The following is a 13,932-nucleotide window of genomic DNA, read 5'->3' as shown; positions in this document are numbered from 1 at the left end:
CACCCGGGGCAAACTAGGCTTCGACTTCGTGCACGCCATGGTGCGCACCATGGTGCCCATCAAGGTGCCCAACCTAGCCAAGGTGCCCACTGTGGCGAAGGTGCACGCGAGATGCCCACCCGGGGCAAACCAGGCTCTGACTTTGTGCACGCCGCACCTTGGAGCACACTTCGGAGCGCTCCTTGGTGCACACCATGGTGCCCACTAGGGCGCACAACCCAGGCAAGGTGCCCACCACGACGAAGGTGCACATGAGGTGCACACCTATGGCAAACCAGGCTCCCACTTCATGCACGCCGCACCTTGGAGTACTCCTTGGTGCGCACCATGGTGCCCACCAGGGCGTGCAACCCAGCCAAGGTGTGCGCATCAAGGTGCCCACCTCGGTGAAGGTGCAAACAAGGTGCACACTCGGGGCAAACCGGGCTCCGACTTCGTACACGCCGCACCTTGGAGCACACATCGGGACGCTCCCAGGTTTGCACCAGCGTTGTGCACCATGGTGGGCACCTCGGAGCACACCAAGGTGGGCAGCGAGGTGCGCACCTTTGATGCACTGCCTTCACTAATTTCTAGAAAAGGCAAAAAAAATGAGATTTTTAAATTTTTGTTTTGAAAGATAGTGAAAAAAATGGAACGCAGGTGCCATCATGAGCCCACCCTGGTGCGCAGCCCAGGCAAGGTGTGCGCACCAAGGTGCCCACCCTGGCGAAGGCGCGCACCTGGGCAATTAACCGAACTTCTAACTTTGTGCGCGCCAGGGTGCGTGCGCACCCAACAACTGGGCTTAGGAAGAGCCAATGCGTGAAACCCCACCAAATGCTATGACAAAAAAAGAGGGGGTGCTCCAATAACCCCACTTCAGAGCGCACCCGGGGCAAACCCAGCCAAGGTGTGCACCAAGGTGCCCACCCCAGCGAAGGTGCACGCGAGGTGCGCACTGGGGCAAACCGGGCTTCGACTTCGTGCACACCGCACCTTGGAGCACACTTCGGAGTGTTTCTGGGTTCGCACCAGTGTTGCGCACCATGGTGGGCACCTCGGAGCACACCAAGGTGGGCAGTGAGGTGCGCACCTTTGATGCACTGCCTTCACTAATTTCCAGAAAAGGCAAAAAAAATGAGATTTTAAAATTTCCGTTTTGAAAGATAGTGAAAAAATGGAACGCAGGTGCCATCTTAAGCCCGCCCTAGTGCGCAGCCCAGGCAAGGTGTGCACACCAAGGTGCCCACCCTGGTGAAGGTGCGCACCCAGGAAATTAATCCAATTTCCGACTTCGTGTGCGCTAGGGTGGGAGCGCACCCAACAACCGAGCCTAGGAAGAGCCAATGCGAGAAACCCCACCAAACGCTCTGACAAAAAAAGAGGGGGCGCTCCAATAACCCCGCTTCGGAGCACACTCGGGGCAAACCTAGCCAATGTGTGCACCAAGGTGCTCACCGCGGCGAAGGTGCACGCGAGGTGCGCACCCGGGGCAAACCGGGCTCCGACTTCGTGCATGCCGCACCTTGGAGCATACTTCGGAGCGTTCCCGAGTTCGCACCAGCGTTGTGCACCGTGGTGGGCACCTCAGAGCACACCAAGGTGGGTAGCAAGGTGTGCACCTTTGATGCGCTGCCTTCACTAATTTCCAGAAAAGGCAAAAAAAAATGAGATTTTAAAATTACCGTTTTGAAAGATAGTGAAAAAATGGAATGCGGGTGCCATCTTGAGCCCGGGCAAGTTGTGCACACCAAGGTGCCCACCTTGGCGAAGGTGCGTACCCGAGGCAAATCGGACAATTAACCCAACTTTCGACTTCATGCGTGCTAGGGTGGGTGCGCACCCAACAACCGGACCTGGGAAGCCCCAATGCGAGAAACCCCACCAAACGCTTGGACAAATACAGACGGGGTGCTCCAATAACCCCGCTTTAGAGCACACCAGGTGTGCACCCGGGGCAAACCAAGCGCCTTGGTGCATCGGGGAAAGATCGAGTGTGCACCCGAGGCTCCCCGAACATGCACTAGGGTGCACTCAGCCCACATGTGAGCACAGGTCATTGCGCCTGAGGTGGTGTGTGGGCACCGCGGTGTAGACAGGACACTAGGCGCACTTGGGCGGGTTGGGTGCACACACGATGCCCCATCCAAGTGCACGCACGTAGGCCGGGCCGGGTGCACACTCGATGCCCGGGTGAGGTGCACGCACATGGGTAGGGTTCACACTTGGCGAATGGGGCACGCTTGGCGAGGGAGGGTGTGCACCTTGGCGGGGGTGGGTGGTCGCGGTGGATTCGCACGTGGGTCGCAGTTTGCTAAGTACACATTGCAACATTCTCATAACGGGTGAGATCATACCAACGTTAGTGCACCGGATCCCATCAGAACTCTGTAGTAAAGCGTGCTTGGGTCGGAGTAGTACTGGGATGGGTGACCTCCCGGGAAGTCCTGGTGTTGCACCCTTTTTTATTTTTTCATCGAGCGTCGCAATGCTATTTGAATTAACCTTTTGCCTGTTTGCGTTCTTGTCAAGGCCGGGCCAGGGCACGGTGCCTGCACTACAGCACGTGCGGGGGCAACACCGAGCGCGCACTGGAGGCGCCCCAAGCACATAGGCCACGGTCCAACCCAGGCAATGTGCATGCACCCCGGTGCGCCCAAGGTGTTGCATGTGCACCAGGTGAAATCGGTGTGCACCTCGGCCAGTGCACGCTCGATCAAGTCATGCACGTTGGCCAAGGTGTACAACGATGTTTCTTACTCTAAGGTTTTGTACTAGATGGCTGGGACAGGTGAGCGAAGCTGGGCGGGGCCAGGTGCACCCTCGAGGCAAGTGCACGCAGCTGGAGAGCACTTTGGAGTGCACTTCAGAGCGCTCCTTGGTGCGCACCAATGATGCACTCCATTCAAAAGTTTCCTGAAAAGGCAAAATAAATTGAGATTATAGAATTTCCCACTTGAGAGATTGTCAAAAAAAAAAAAAAAAAATTGAAGGAAATGCGGGTGCCAAGGTGTGCGCACCCGGGTGCCCACCCTGGTGCGCAACCCAGCCAAGGTGTGCGGACCAAGGCACCCACCCTGGCGAAGGTGCACACAAGGTATGCACCCGAGGAAAACCGGGCAATTGACCCAACTTTCAACTTCGCGGGCACCAGAGGTGCGCGCCATGGTGCACACCTTGGAGCGCACTTCGGAGCGCTCCTTGGTGCATACCAATCTTGGGCACCTCGGAGTGCACCATGGCGCCCACCAAGGTGTGTAGCCCAACCATGGTGTGTGCAGCAAGGTGCGCACCTGGGCGAAGGTGCGCACCTGAGGCAAATCAAGCTCCGACTTCGTGCACACCTTGGAGCGCACAAAAGGTGCGCACCTTGGAGGACACTTCGGAGCGAACCTTGGTGCGCACCATGGCTCCCACCAAGGTGTGCAGCCCAGCCAAGGTGTGCGCACCCCGGGAAAACTGAGCTCCGAATTGGTGCGCACCAGAGGTGCACGCCATCGTGCGCACCTTGGAGCACACTTCGGAGTGCTCCTTGTTATGCACCAATATTGCGCACCTCGGAACGCACCCGGGGAAAAAAAGGCAAATAACCCGACTTTCAACTTCGTGTACACCTTGGAGCGCTCCCGGGTTCGCACCTCAGAGCACACCGAGGTGTGCACCTTTGATGCACTGCCTTCACCAATTTCTAGAAAAGGCAAAAAAACATTGAGAAGGTGTGCGCACCGAGGTGCCCACCTTGGCAAAGGTGCACGCGAGGTGTGCACCCGGGGAAAACCGGGCTCCGACTTCATGCACGCCATGCTATGCACCTTGGAGCACCTTGGAGGGCCATGGTGCGCACCTTGGAGCACCTTGGAGCACCTTGGGCAGCGAGGTGTGCACCTTTGATGCACTGCCTTCACTAATTTCCAGAAAAGGCAAAAAAAAACAAGATTTTAAAATTTCCGTTTTGAAAGATAGTGAAAAAAATGGAACGCGGGTGGCATCTTGAGCCCGCCCTGGTGCGCAGCCTAGGCAAGGTGTGCGCACCAAGGTGCCCACCCTGGTGAAGGTGCACACCCAGGCAATTAACCCAACTTCCAACTTCGTACACGCTAGGGTGGGAGCGCACCCAACAACTGAGCCTGGGAAGAGCCAATGCGAGAATCCCCACCAAACGCTCCAACAAAAAAGGAGGGGGCACTCCAATAACCCCACTTCGGAGCGCACCCAGGGCAAACCCAGCCAAGGTGTGCACCAAGGTGCTCGCCCCGGTGAAGGTGCATGCGAGGTGCGCACCCGGGGTAAACCAGGCTCCGACTTCGTGCATGCCGCACCTTGGAGCACACTTTAGAGCGTTCCTGGGTGGGTGCAAACCAGACAATTAACCCAACTTCCAACTTCGTGCGTGCCAGGGTGGGTGCGCACCCAACAACTGGGCCTAGGAAGCCCCAAAGCGAGAAACCCCAACAAACTCTCAGACAAAAATAGAGGGGGCGCTCCAATAACCTTGCTTCAGAGTGCACCAAATGTGCACCAGGGGCAAACCGAGCCCCTTAGCGTGCACCCGACGTGCCCCGAACATTCACCAGGGTGCACTTGGCCCACATGTGAGCGCAGGTCATTGTGCCCGAATGGTGTGCGGGCACCGCGATGCAGACGGGACACTGTGCGCACTTGGGCGGATCAGGTGCGCACCCAGGCCGGGTCGGGTGCGCACACGATGCCCCATCCAGGTGCACACACGTAGGTCAGGCCGGGTGCATACCCGATGCACAGGCAAGGTGCGCACACCCGGGTAGGGTTCACACTTGGTGAACAGGGCGTGCTTGGTGAGGGAGGGTGTGCACCTCGGCAGGGGTGGGTGGTCGGGGTGGGTTCGCACGTGGGTCGCAATTTGCTAAGTACACACTACGACAAGCTCATAACGGGTGCGATCATACCAGCATTAGTGCACCGGATTCCATCAGAACTCCGCAGTTAAGCGCGCTTGGGTTGGAGTAGTACTGGGATGGGTGACCTCTTAGGAAGTCTCGATGTTGCACCCTTTTTTAGTTTTTCGTCGGGCGTCGCAATGCTACTTTAATTAATCTTTTGCATGTTTGGATTCTCCTCGAGGCCGGGGCAGGGCATGGTGCCCACACTACCGCGCGTGCAGGGGCAACACCGAGCCTGCACTGGAGGCGCCTCGAGCACATAGGCCACGATGCAACCCGGGTGTTGTGCGCGCACCCCGGTGCGCCCGAGATGCTGCGCGTGCACCCATGTGAAACCAGTGTGCACCTCAGCTAGTGCATGCTCGGTCGAGTCGCGCACGTTGGCCAAGGTGCACAATGATGTTTCTTACTCTAAGGTTCCGCACCAGACACCCAGGACAAGTGAGTGAAGCTGGGCAGGGCCGGGTGCGTGCCTGGGGCAAGTGCATGCAGCTGGAGAGCACTTTGGAGCGCACCAGAGGTGCACACCTTGGAGCACACTTCTGAGCACTCCTTGGTGCACACCAATGATGTGCTCCATTCAAAAATTTTGCTGAAAAGGCAAAAAAAATTGAAGATTATAGAATTTCCCACTTGAGAGATTGTCAAAAAAAATAAAAATTGAAGGAAACGCGGGTGCCAAGGTGTGCGTACCCTGGTGCGCAGCCCAGCCAAGCTGTGTGCACCAAGGTGCCCACCCTGGTGAAGGTGCACGCAAGGTGTGCACCCGGGGCAAACCGGACAATTAACCCAACTTTCAACTTCGCGCGCACCTTAAAGCGCACTTCGGAGCACTCCTTGGTGCGCACCAATCTTGGACACCTCGGAGCGCTTCATGGCGCCCACCAAGGTGCACAGCCTAGCCAAGGTGTGCGCACCTTGGAGGACACTTGGGAGAAAACCTTGGTGCACACCTCGGAGTGCACCATGGCACCCACCAAGTTGCGCAGCCCAGCCAAAGTGTGTGCACCCCGAGCAAACTAAGCTCTGAATTTGTGCACACCATAGGTGCATGCCATCATGCACACCTTGGAGCACACTTCGGAGCGCTCCTTGGTGCACACCGATGTTGTGCACCTCGGAGCGCACCTGGGGAAAACAAAGCAATTAACCCGACTTTCGACTTCGTGCGCACCTTGGAGCGCTCCCGGGTTCGCACCTCAAAGCACACCGAGGTGCGCACCTTTGATGCGCTGCCTTCACCAATTTCTAGAAAAGGCAAAAAAAACATTGAGAAGGTGTGTGCACCGAGGTGCCCACCGTGGCGAAGGTGCACGCGAGGTGTGCACCTGGGGTAAACCGGGCTCTGACTTCGTGTACGCCATGCTGCACACCTTGGAGCACCTTGGAGGGCCATGGTGTGCACCTTGGAGCACACTTCAGAGCTCTCCATGGTGCGCAACCCAACCAAGGTGTGCTCACCAAGGTGCCCACCCCGGTGAAGGTGCACACGAGGTGCGCACCTGGGGCAAACTGGGCTCTGACTTTGTGCACGTCGTACCTTGGAGCACACATCGGGGCACTCCCAGGTTCGCACCAGTGTTGCGCACTGTGGTGGGCACCTTGGAGCACACCAAGGTGGGCAGCGAGGTGCGCACCTTTGATGCACTGCCTTCACTAATTTCCAGAAAAGGCAAAAAAAAATGAGATTTTAAAATTTCCATTTTGAAAGATAGTGAAAAAAATGGAATGCGGGTGCCATCTTGAGCCTGCCCTAGTGCGCAGCCCAGGCAAGGTGTGTGCACCAAGGTGCCCACCCAGGTGAAGGTGCGCACTCGGGGCAAACCGGGCAATTAACCCTACTTCTGAATTCATGCGCGCCAGGGTGGGTGCGCACCCAACAACCGGGCCTGGGAAGAGCCAATGCAAGAAACCCCACCAAACGCTCTAACAAAAAAAGAGGGGGTGCTCCAAGAACCCTACTTCAGAGCACACCCGGGGCAAGCCTAGCCAAGGTGTGCGCACCAAGGTGCCCACCCCTACGAAGGTGCACGCAAGGTTCGCACCCGGGGCAAGCCGGGCTCCGACTTCGTGCACATTGCACCTTGGAGCACACTTCAGAGTGCTCTTTGGTGCGCACCATGGTGCCCACCAGGGCGCACTACCCAGCCAAGGTGTGCACACCAAGGTGCCCACCTCGGCAAAGGTGCACGCGAGGTGTGCACCCAGGGCAAACCGGGCTCCGACTTTGTGCACGCCACACCCTGGAGCACATGTCGAAGTGCTCCCGGGTTCATACTAGCGTTGTGCACTATGGTGGCCACCTCAGAGCACACCAAGGTGGGCAGCGAGGTGCGCACCTTTGATGCACTGCCTTCACTAATTTCCAAAAAAGGCAAAAAAAATTGAGATTTTAAAATTTCTGTTTTGAAAGATAGTGAAAAAAATGGAACGCGGGTGCCATCATGAGCCTGCCCTAGTGCGTAGCCTAGGCAAGGTGTGCGCACCAAGGTGCCCACCCTGGCAAAGGTGCACACCTGGGGCAAACCAGGCAATTAACCAAACTTCTGACTTCATGCACGCCAGGGTGAGTGCGTACCCAACAATCGGGCCTGGGAAGCCCCAATGCGAGAAACCCCACCAAACGCTCGAATGAAAAAAGAGGGGGCGCTCCAATAACCCCACTTTGGAGCACACCAGAAACCCCACTGGACACTTGGGCAAAAATGTAATGCACACCCGAAGCCCCTACCAAGAAATCCCACTTCGGACATGGGGATCTGCAATGGTAAAAAGCCTCACTAAACTCTCGGACGGAAAGGTGGCTCGAGGGTAATGCCCGAAACCCCACTTCCACTTCCGACCGAGGCAGCCCCCCTCTTCGGAGCCCCGCCTAGCACTTGGATGAAAAAAATACAGCACAAGGGTTGCCTAGCTTGGCACCCGGATGAGAAACCCCTCTTCGGAGCCCCACCCAGCACTTGGACGAAAAAGATGTGGCCCCCGGATGAGAAACCCCTCTTCGGAGCCCAGCCCAGCACTTGGACAAAAAAAATGCAGCCCAAGGGTTGCCCAGTTTGGCACTCGGATGAGAAACCCCTCTTTGGAGTCCCGCCCAGCACTTGAACGAAAAAAATGCGGCACAAGGGTTTCCCAGCTTGGCACCTAGATGAGAAACCCCTCTTCGAAGCCCCGCCTAGCACTTGGACGAAAAAAATGCAGCCCCCAGATGAGAAACCCCTTTTCGGAGCCCCGCCCAACACTTGGACAAAAAAAATGTGGCCCAAGGGTTGCCTAGCTTGGCACCTGAATGAGAAACCTCTCTTCGAAGCCTCGCCCAGCACTTGGATGAAAAAAATGCGGCCCAAGGGTTGCCCAGCTTGGCACCCAGATGAGAAACCCCTCTTTGGAGCTTGGAAAACCCCACTCAACCCTTTGACAGAAAGGCAAACCTAGGGTCGCATCATTTTCATCCACACTTGGCATCCGGGGAAGAAATGAGTGCACCACAAACTGCTCTCAACCCTTGGACAAAGAAAAGGTCAGCGAAGGGTCGCACTGTCGGCAACCCCGCTTGGCACTTGGATGAGAAAGTCTGGCATGTGCCCCCTTGAGGGGCACTAGCAGGAAACCCCACCTCGGGGGACTTTGGAGAGAGAGATGCGGGTCATCGAGCAACGAAGAAGGTTAGAACTGTAAACCCCACCTACAAAAAAGCCAAAAAAAAGAGGTTGCATGAATTGAGGCAACAAAGGGCTGAATCTCAGTGGATCGTGGCAGCAAGACCACTCTGCCACTTACAATACCCCATCGCTTATTTAAGTCATCTGCAAAAGATTTTTCTCGCTGACAGCTTAAAATTGTTATCCAAGGTTGCTCCGACCAGGCGGTTGCGCCAATCGAAGGTAGCCAATGACACAGGTGTGGGTCGTGATGCAGCCGAAGAGAGAGATGTGCCGCATCTAGCATGGATTCTGACTTAGAGGCATTCAGTCATAATCCGACACATGGTAGCTTTGCGCCACTGGCTTTTCAACCAAGCGCGATGACCAAATGTGTGAATCAAAGGTTCCTCTCATACTAAGTTGAATTACTATCGTGGCGCGGATCATCAGGAGCATAAAACTAACCTGTCTCATGACGGTCTAAACCTAGCTCACGTTCCCTATTGGTGGGTGAACAATCCAACACTTGGTAAATTTTGCTTCACAATGATAGGAAGAGCCAACATCGAAGGATCAAAAAGCAACGTCGCTATGAACGCTTGGCTGCCACAAGCCAGTTATCCCTGTGGTAACTTTTCTGACACCTCTAGCTTCAATTTCCGAAAGTCTAAAGGATTGATAGGCCACGCTTTCATGGTTTGTATTCGTACTGAAAATCAAAATCAAATGAGCTTTTACCCTTTTGTTCCACATGAGATTTGTGTTCTCATTGAGCTCATCTTAGGACACCTGCGTTATCTTTTAACAGATGTGCGCCCCAGCCAAACTCCAAACCTGAAAATGTCTTCCGCCCAGATCGGTGCGCCTAGACGCACCTTAAGGCCAAAAATAGGGGCATTGCCCCATCTCTGCCTCACGGAATAAGTAAAATAACATTAAAAGTAGTGGTATTTCACTTGCACTGAAATAGCTCCCACTTATTCTACACCTCTCAAGTCATTTAACAAAGTCGGACTAGAGTCAAGCTCAACAGGGTCTTCTTTCCCCGTTGATTCCACCAAGCCCGTTCCCTTGGCTATGGTTTTGCTAGATAGTAGATAGGGACAGTGGGAATCTCAATAATCCATTCATGCACGTCACTAATTAGATGATGAGGCATTTGGCTACCTTAAGAGAGTCATAGTTACTCCCGCTGTTTACCTATGCTTGGTTGAATTTCTTCACTTTGACATTCAAAGCACTGGGCAGAAATCACATTGCGTCAACATCCGCAGGGACCATCGCAATTCTTTGTTTTAATTAAACAGTCAGATTCCCCTTGTCCGTACCAGTTATGAGTCAGTTGTTCGCTGCCTAGGGAAAGCCCCCCGAAGGGAGCACCCTGCGTCTATCACCCGATCGACACACAATGGCCCGCCCTCGCCATAGTAGCAGCTCGGGCAGGCCGCCAATAGCCCATGGATTCAAGGTGCAGACCCCTAGGCCCAGCCCTCAAAGACAATCCTTTTCCCAAAGTTATGGATCCATTTTGCCGACTTCCCTTACCTACATTGTTCTATTGACCAGAGGCTATTCACCTTGGAGACCTGATGCGGTTATGAGTACGACCGGGCGTGAATGGTACTCGGTCCTCCATATTTTCAAGGGTCGTCAAAGGTGCACCAAACACTGCAGGATGTGCGGTGCTCTTCCAGCCGCTGGACCCTATCTCCGGTTGAATCGATTTCAAGGTGGGCAGGTTGTTAAAAAGAAAAGATAACTCTTCCCGGGGCCCTTGCCGATGTCTCTAGATTTCCTAACGTTGTTGTCCGCCACCACGTCCCGGTTCGAGAATATTAACCTGATTCCCTTTCGATGATCGCACAAAGTGCACCCTTGAAATAGGGCTTCCCCATCTCTTAGGATTGACTAACCCATGTCCAAGTGCTGCTCACATGGAACCTTTCCCCACTTTAGTCTTCAAAGTTCTCATTTGAATATTTGCTACTACAACCAAGATTTGCACCGAGGCCCGGTCCACCTAGGCTCATGCCCAAGGTTTCGCAACAACCCCCACATCCTCCTACTCATCGGAGCTTGGCACTTGCCCCGATGACTGAGTATAGGTTGCACGCTTCAACACCATCCATTTTTGGGGCTAGTTGATTCGACAGGCATGTTGTTACATACTCCTTAGCAGATTTTGACTTCCATGACCACCATCCTACTGTCTTAATCAGCCAACACCCTTTGTGGGATCTGGGTTAGCATGCAATTTGGCACCGTAACTCGGCTTTCGGTTCATCCCGCATCGCCAGTTCTGCTTACCAAAAATTGCCCACTTGGAGCTCATGATTCCGTGGTGCAGCTCAATGGAGCAGCCGCGTTGCCTTACCTATTTAAAGTTTGAGAATAGGTCGAGGGCATTACACCCTCGATGACTCTAATCATTTGCTTTACTCGATAAAACTTGCACATGAGCTCTAGCTATCCTGAGGGAAACTTCGGAGGAAACTAGCTACTAGACGATTCGATTAGTCTTTCGCCCCTATACCCAAGTTAGATGAACGATTTGCATGTCAGTATCGCTGCAGGCCTCCACCAGAGTTTCCTCTAGCTTCGCCCTACTCAGGCATAGTTCACCATCTTTCGGGTCCCAAGAGGTGTGCTTGCACTTGAACCCTTCACAGAAGATTAGGGTCGATCGGCGGTGCACCCCCCGAGAGGGGATCTCGCCAGTCAGCTTCCTTGCACCTTGCAGGTTTCCCAACCCGCCAACTCGCACACATGTTAGACTCCTTGGTCCATGTTTCAAGATGGGTCAGATGGAAAGCCCACTGGCCAGCGCAACGAGCGCATAGGTGCCTGAGGGCCCACCCTGGTAGGTGCACGCTTCGCTCCTCGACCGTCGTGATGGAGGTACAGTATGACCAGAAGGCTGTGCTTGTGCTGCCGCAACAACCCGTGCTGGCACGCCCCCCGAGTCGAGCGGCGGACTGGCTGACAACATTCCGCATCTGACCGGGGCGCATCGCCGGCCTCCATCTGCTTCCCTCCTAGCAATTTCAAGCACTCTTTAACTCTCTTTTCAAAGTCCTTTTCATCTTTCCCTCGCGGTACTTGTTCGCTATCGGTCTCTCACCCATATTTAGCCTTGGACGGAATTTAGCACCCGATTAGGGCTGCATTCTTAAACAACCCGACTCGTCGACAGCGCCTCGTGGTGTGGCAGGGTCTGGGCCCGACGGGGCTCTCACCCTCTCTGGCACCCCCTTCTAGGGGACTTGGGACTGGTCCATCACTGAGGATGCTTCTACAAACTACAATTCGGTAGGTGAAGCCACCAATTTTCATGCTGGGCTCTTCCTGGTTCACTCGCCGTTACTAGGGGAATCTCGGTAAGTTTATTTTCCTCCACTTAGTGATATGCTTAAACTCAGCGGATATTCATGCCTGACTTGGGGACGCAGAAAAGGGGCCAAGCACATTTTACCCGCACGTTGGCAGGCTGCTGTGGCCCAGTTGAAGTTCAACACTTGGCCTCGCTCGACCCGCACAAACCAACACCGACCCGCATAGGCCACCGGACGGGGCGAGGGACCTCGTGCTCATTTCAGCCGACCACACCACTAGCGGACACAAATGGCCATCTCCACTTTTCTGTGCAGGAGGGTGATTTTGGAGTGCAACACCCAAGGAGACATGCCCTCTGCGACCCAAACGCACAAAGGTGCTTGGGCCACGCTTCAATATTTTGGACTTCTTGGTGCAGGTCGCACCGATGTAGGGGTGTTTGACACGAACTATCCATGTATTAGCTCTAGAATTACTATGGTTATCTGAGTAGAAAAGTACCATCAAAGAAACTATAACTTCCCTGCACGAACAATCCCACCTTGACCAGCCTGAACAATTCCCCTCTCAAAGGAAGGCCTTGGCCTTAATCACCAATGACAAACAGCTCGATGAGGTATGAAGCACCCATAGGAGTCACAACATGACAATGCAGAGTCTCGGTTCACAGGAGCCTGGGAAGAAAATCCCGTACGGAACCCTTTACCCGAAAACATCTGAACCGTACATGCTCACAATAGTCCTACTATTAGAGAATGCACTGTGCATGTGACCAAGGAAGGCCACTCAGAGACATCCATTTCCTAGGTATATGCCCCCTACGCACTTTTGGTGGTGCACCTCACACGAACAGTCCCACCTCGACCCCGTAAATAAGCTTTTTTGCCTCGAAGAGTTTGTCGGAGATGAAGAAGCAACCTTCAGTGCAACCATAGCACTCTTTTGTGCAACCGCCCAAACAACACCTCTCTACCCTCTATGGAAACACTTGGCATTGCTGCTCCCTAAGGTGAGCTTCTCCTCATAGGGAATTCTGCTCTTATCCGGTGACATTTGTGTGCTCGAATTTCGAAAGGCAACCTCCATGGGACATGGAAAAGACTCAAGAAGAGAGCTCGCTCATGGGAGAGAGAAGCCAAGGAGACCACGAGAGTGCTGAGAGTGGGACAACACTGAATAGGTGGGAGGAGCAATGGTACAAATTCTAGTAACATGTACTTCAGGACCAACGCATCACCGGAAGACAACCGCCAAACATCGAAAGAGTCGTGATGCTCCACAACCTACGTGCAAAGTGGTCGCACACCGGGTAAGGGAGTGAGAGCCCCAAACATAGCTGGGCAAGGTGATCACTCCGCTCTTTAATATCTCATTAATATTGTCGAGGAAATGGCACAAGAACACACACACAAGCATCCTCAGAAGACGACAGTTCAAGTGATAGGTCAAATCCAAGAGTTCCAAAGACTACCTCCAGGAACAATCGAGAACAAGACCGATTACAAGTCATCGAGTCTGTTATTGGGCGAACACAAGATGTGCATAGGAAATTGATCAGCCCTCACAATGGCCCAAGGCCAAAGATCGGACTGCTATGATTTACCCCAACAATCATCGTGCCACTCTTTGCAGAGAGGTGATAGAGGCCAACGAGCCCGCACATAGCAATCAGGGTGTAAAAAGGGCATTGAAGGTAGGAAGCCTGGACGAAAGAGGCTATGAGGTCACCTCGAAGCGGTCTAAGAATCGGGTGCACTTGGGGCGACTACCAGTGCCAACCCCTTATACCGTGGTGCATCCAACACATAGAAATTTCCAAGGCGGCCAAGGAGCCTCCCCACATAGCAATCGGGGTGTGAGGTGACGGATGCAGCATTGATAGAAATCGAGGTGTGAGGCAAAGGATGCATAAGTGAGAGGCGAGGGATGTACCAAAGATAGCAATCAGGGTGTGAGATGCAGCAGAGATAGCAATCGAGGTGTGCAGCAAAGGGTGCGGTGGGAAGGGCCTAGTAGCTAGATGCATGAAGTGACGGATGCAGTAGTGATGACAA

At 54.2% G+C, this 13,932-nt stretch overlaps 3 non-coding genes across 3 annotated transcripts; 2 read left to right on the top strand and 1 right to left on the bottom strand.

The window, feature by feature from the left end:
- Window positions 1–2,325: 2,325 nt before the first annotated feature.
- On the top strand, window positions 2,326–2,444 carry LOC131062043 (5S ribosomal RNA). Its single transcript, XR_009110668.2, has one exon. It is a non-coding gene; the product is annotated as a 5S ribosomal RNA (ribosomal RNA).
- Window positions 2,445–4,893: 2,449 nt separating this feature from the next.
- On the top strand, window positions 4,894–5,012 carry LOC131062038 (5S ribosomal RNA). Its single transcript, XR_009110664.1, has one exon. It is a non-coding gene; the product is annotated as a 5S ribosomal RNA (ribosomal RNA).
- Window positions 5,013–8,615: 3,603 nt separating this feature from the next.
- LOC131062225 (28S ribosomal RNA) lies at window positions 8,616–11,991 on the bottom strand. The gene has a single exon (XR_009110826.2). It is a non-coding gene; the product is annotated as a 28S ribosomal RNA (ribosomal RNA).
- Between the last annotated feature and the right edge of the window lie 1,941 nt (window positions 11,992–13,932).

Source organism: Cryptomeria japonica, chromosome 2 (assembly GCF_030272615.1).
Source record: "Cryptomeria japonica chromosome 2, Sugi_1.0, whole genome shotgun sequence".
Classification (NCBI taxonomy): Eukaryota; Viridiplantae; Streptophyta; class Pinopsida; order Cupressales; family Cupressaceae; genus Cryptomeria; species Cryptomeria japonica.
The sequence above is the reverse complement of the archived record's forward strand: the minus strand, read 5'-3'. Positions and strand labels throughout refer to the sequence as shown.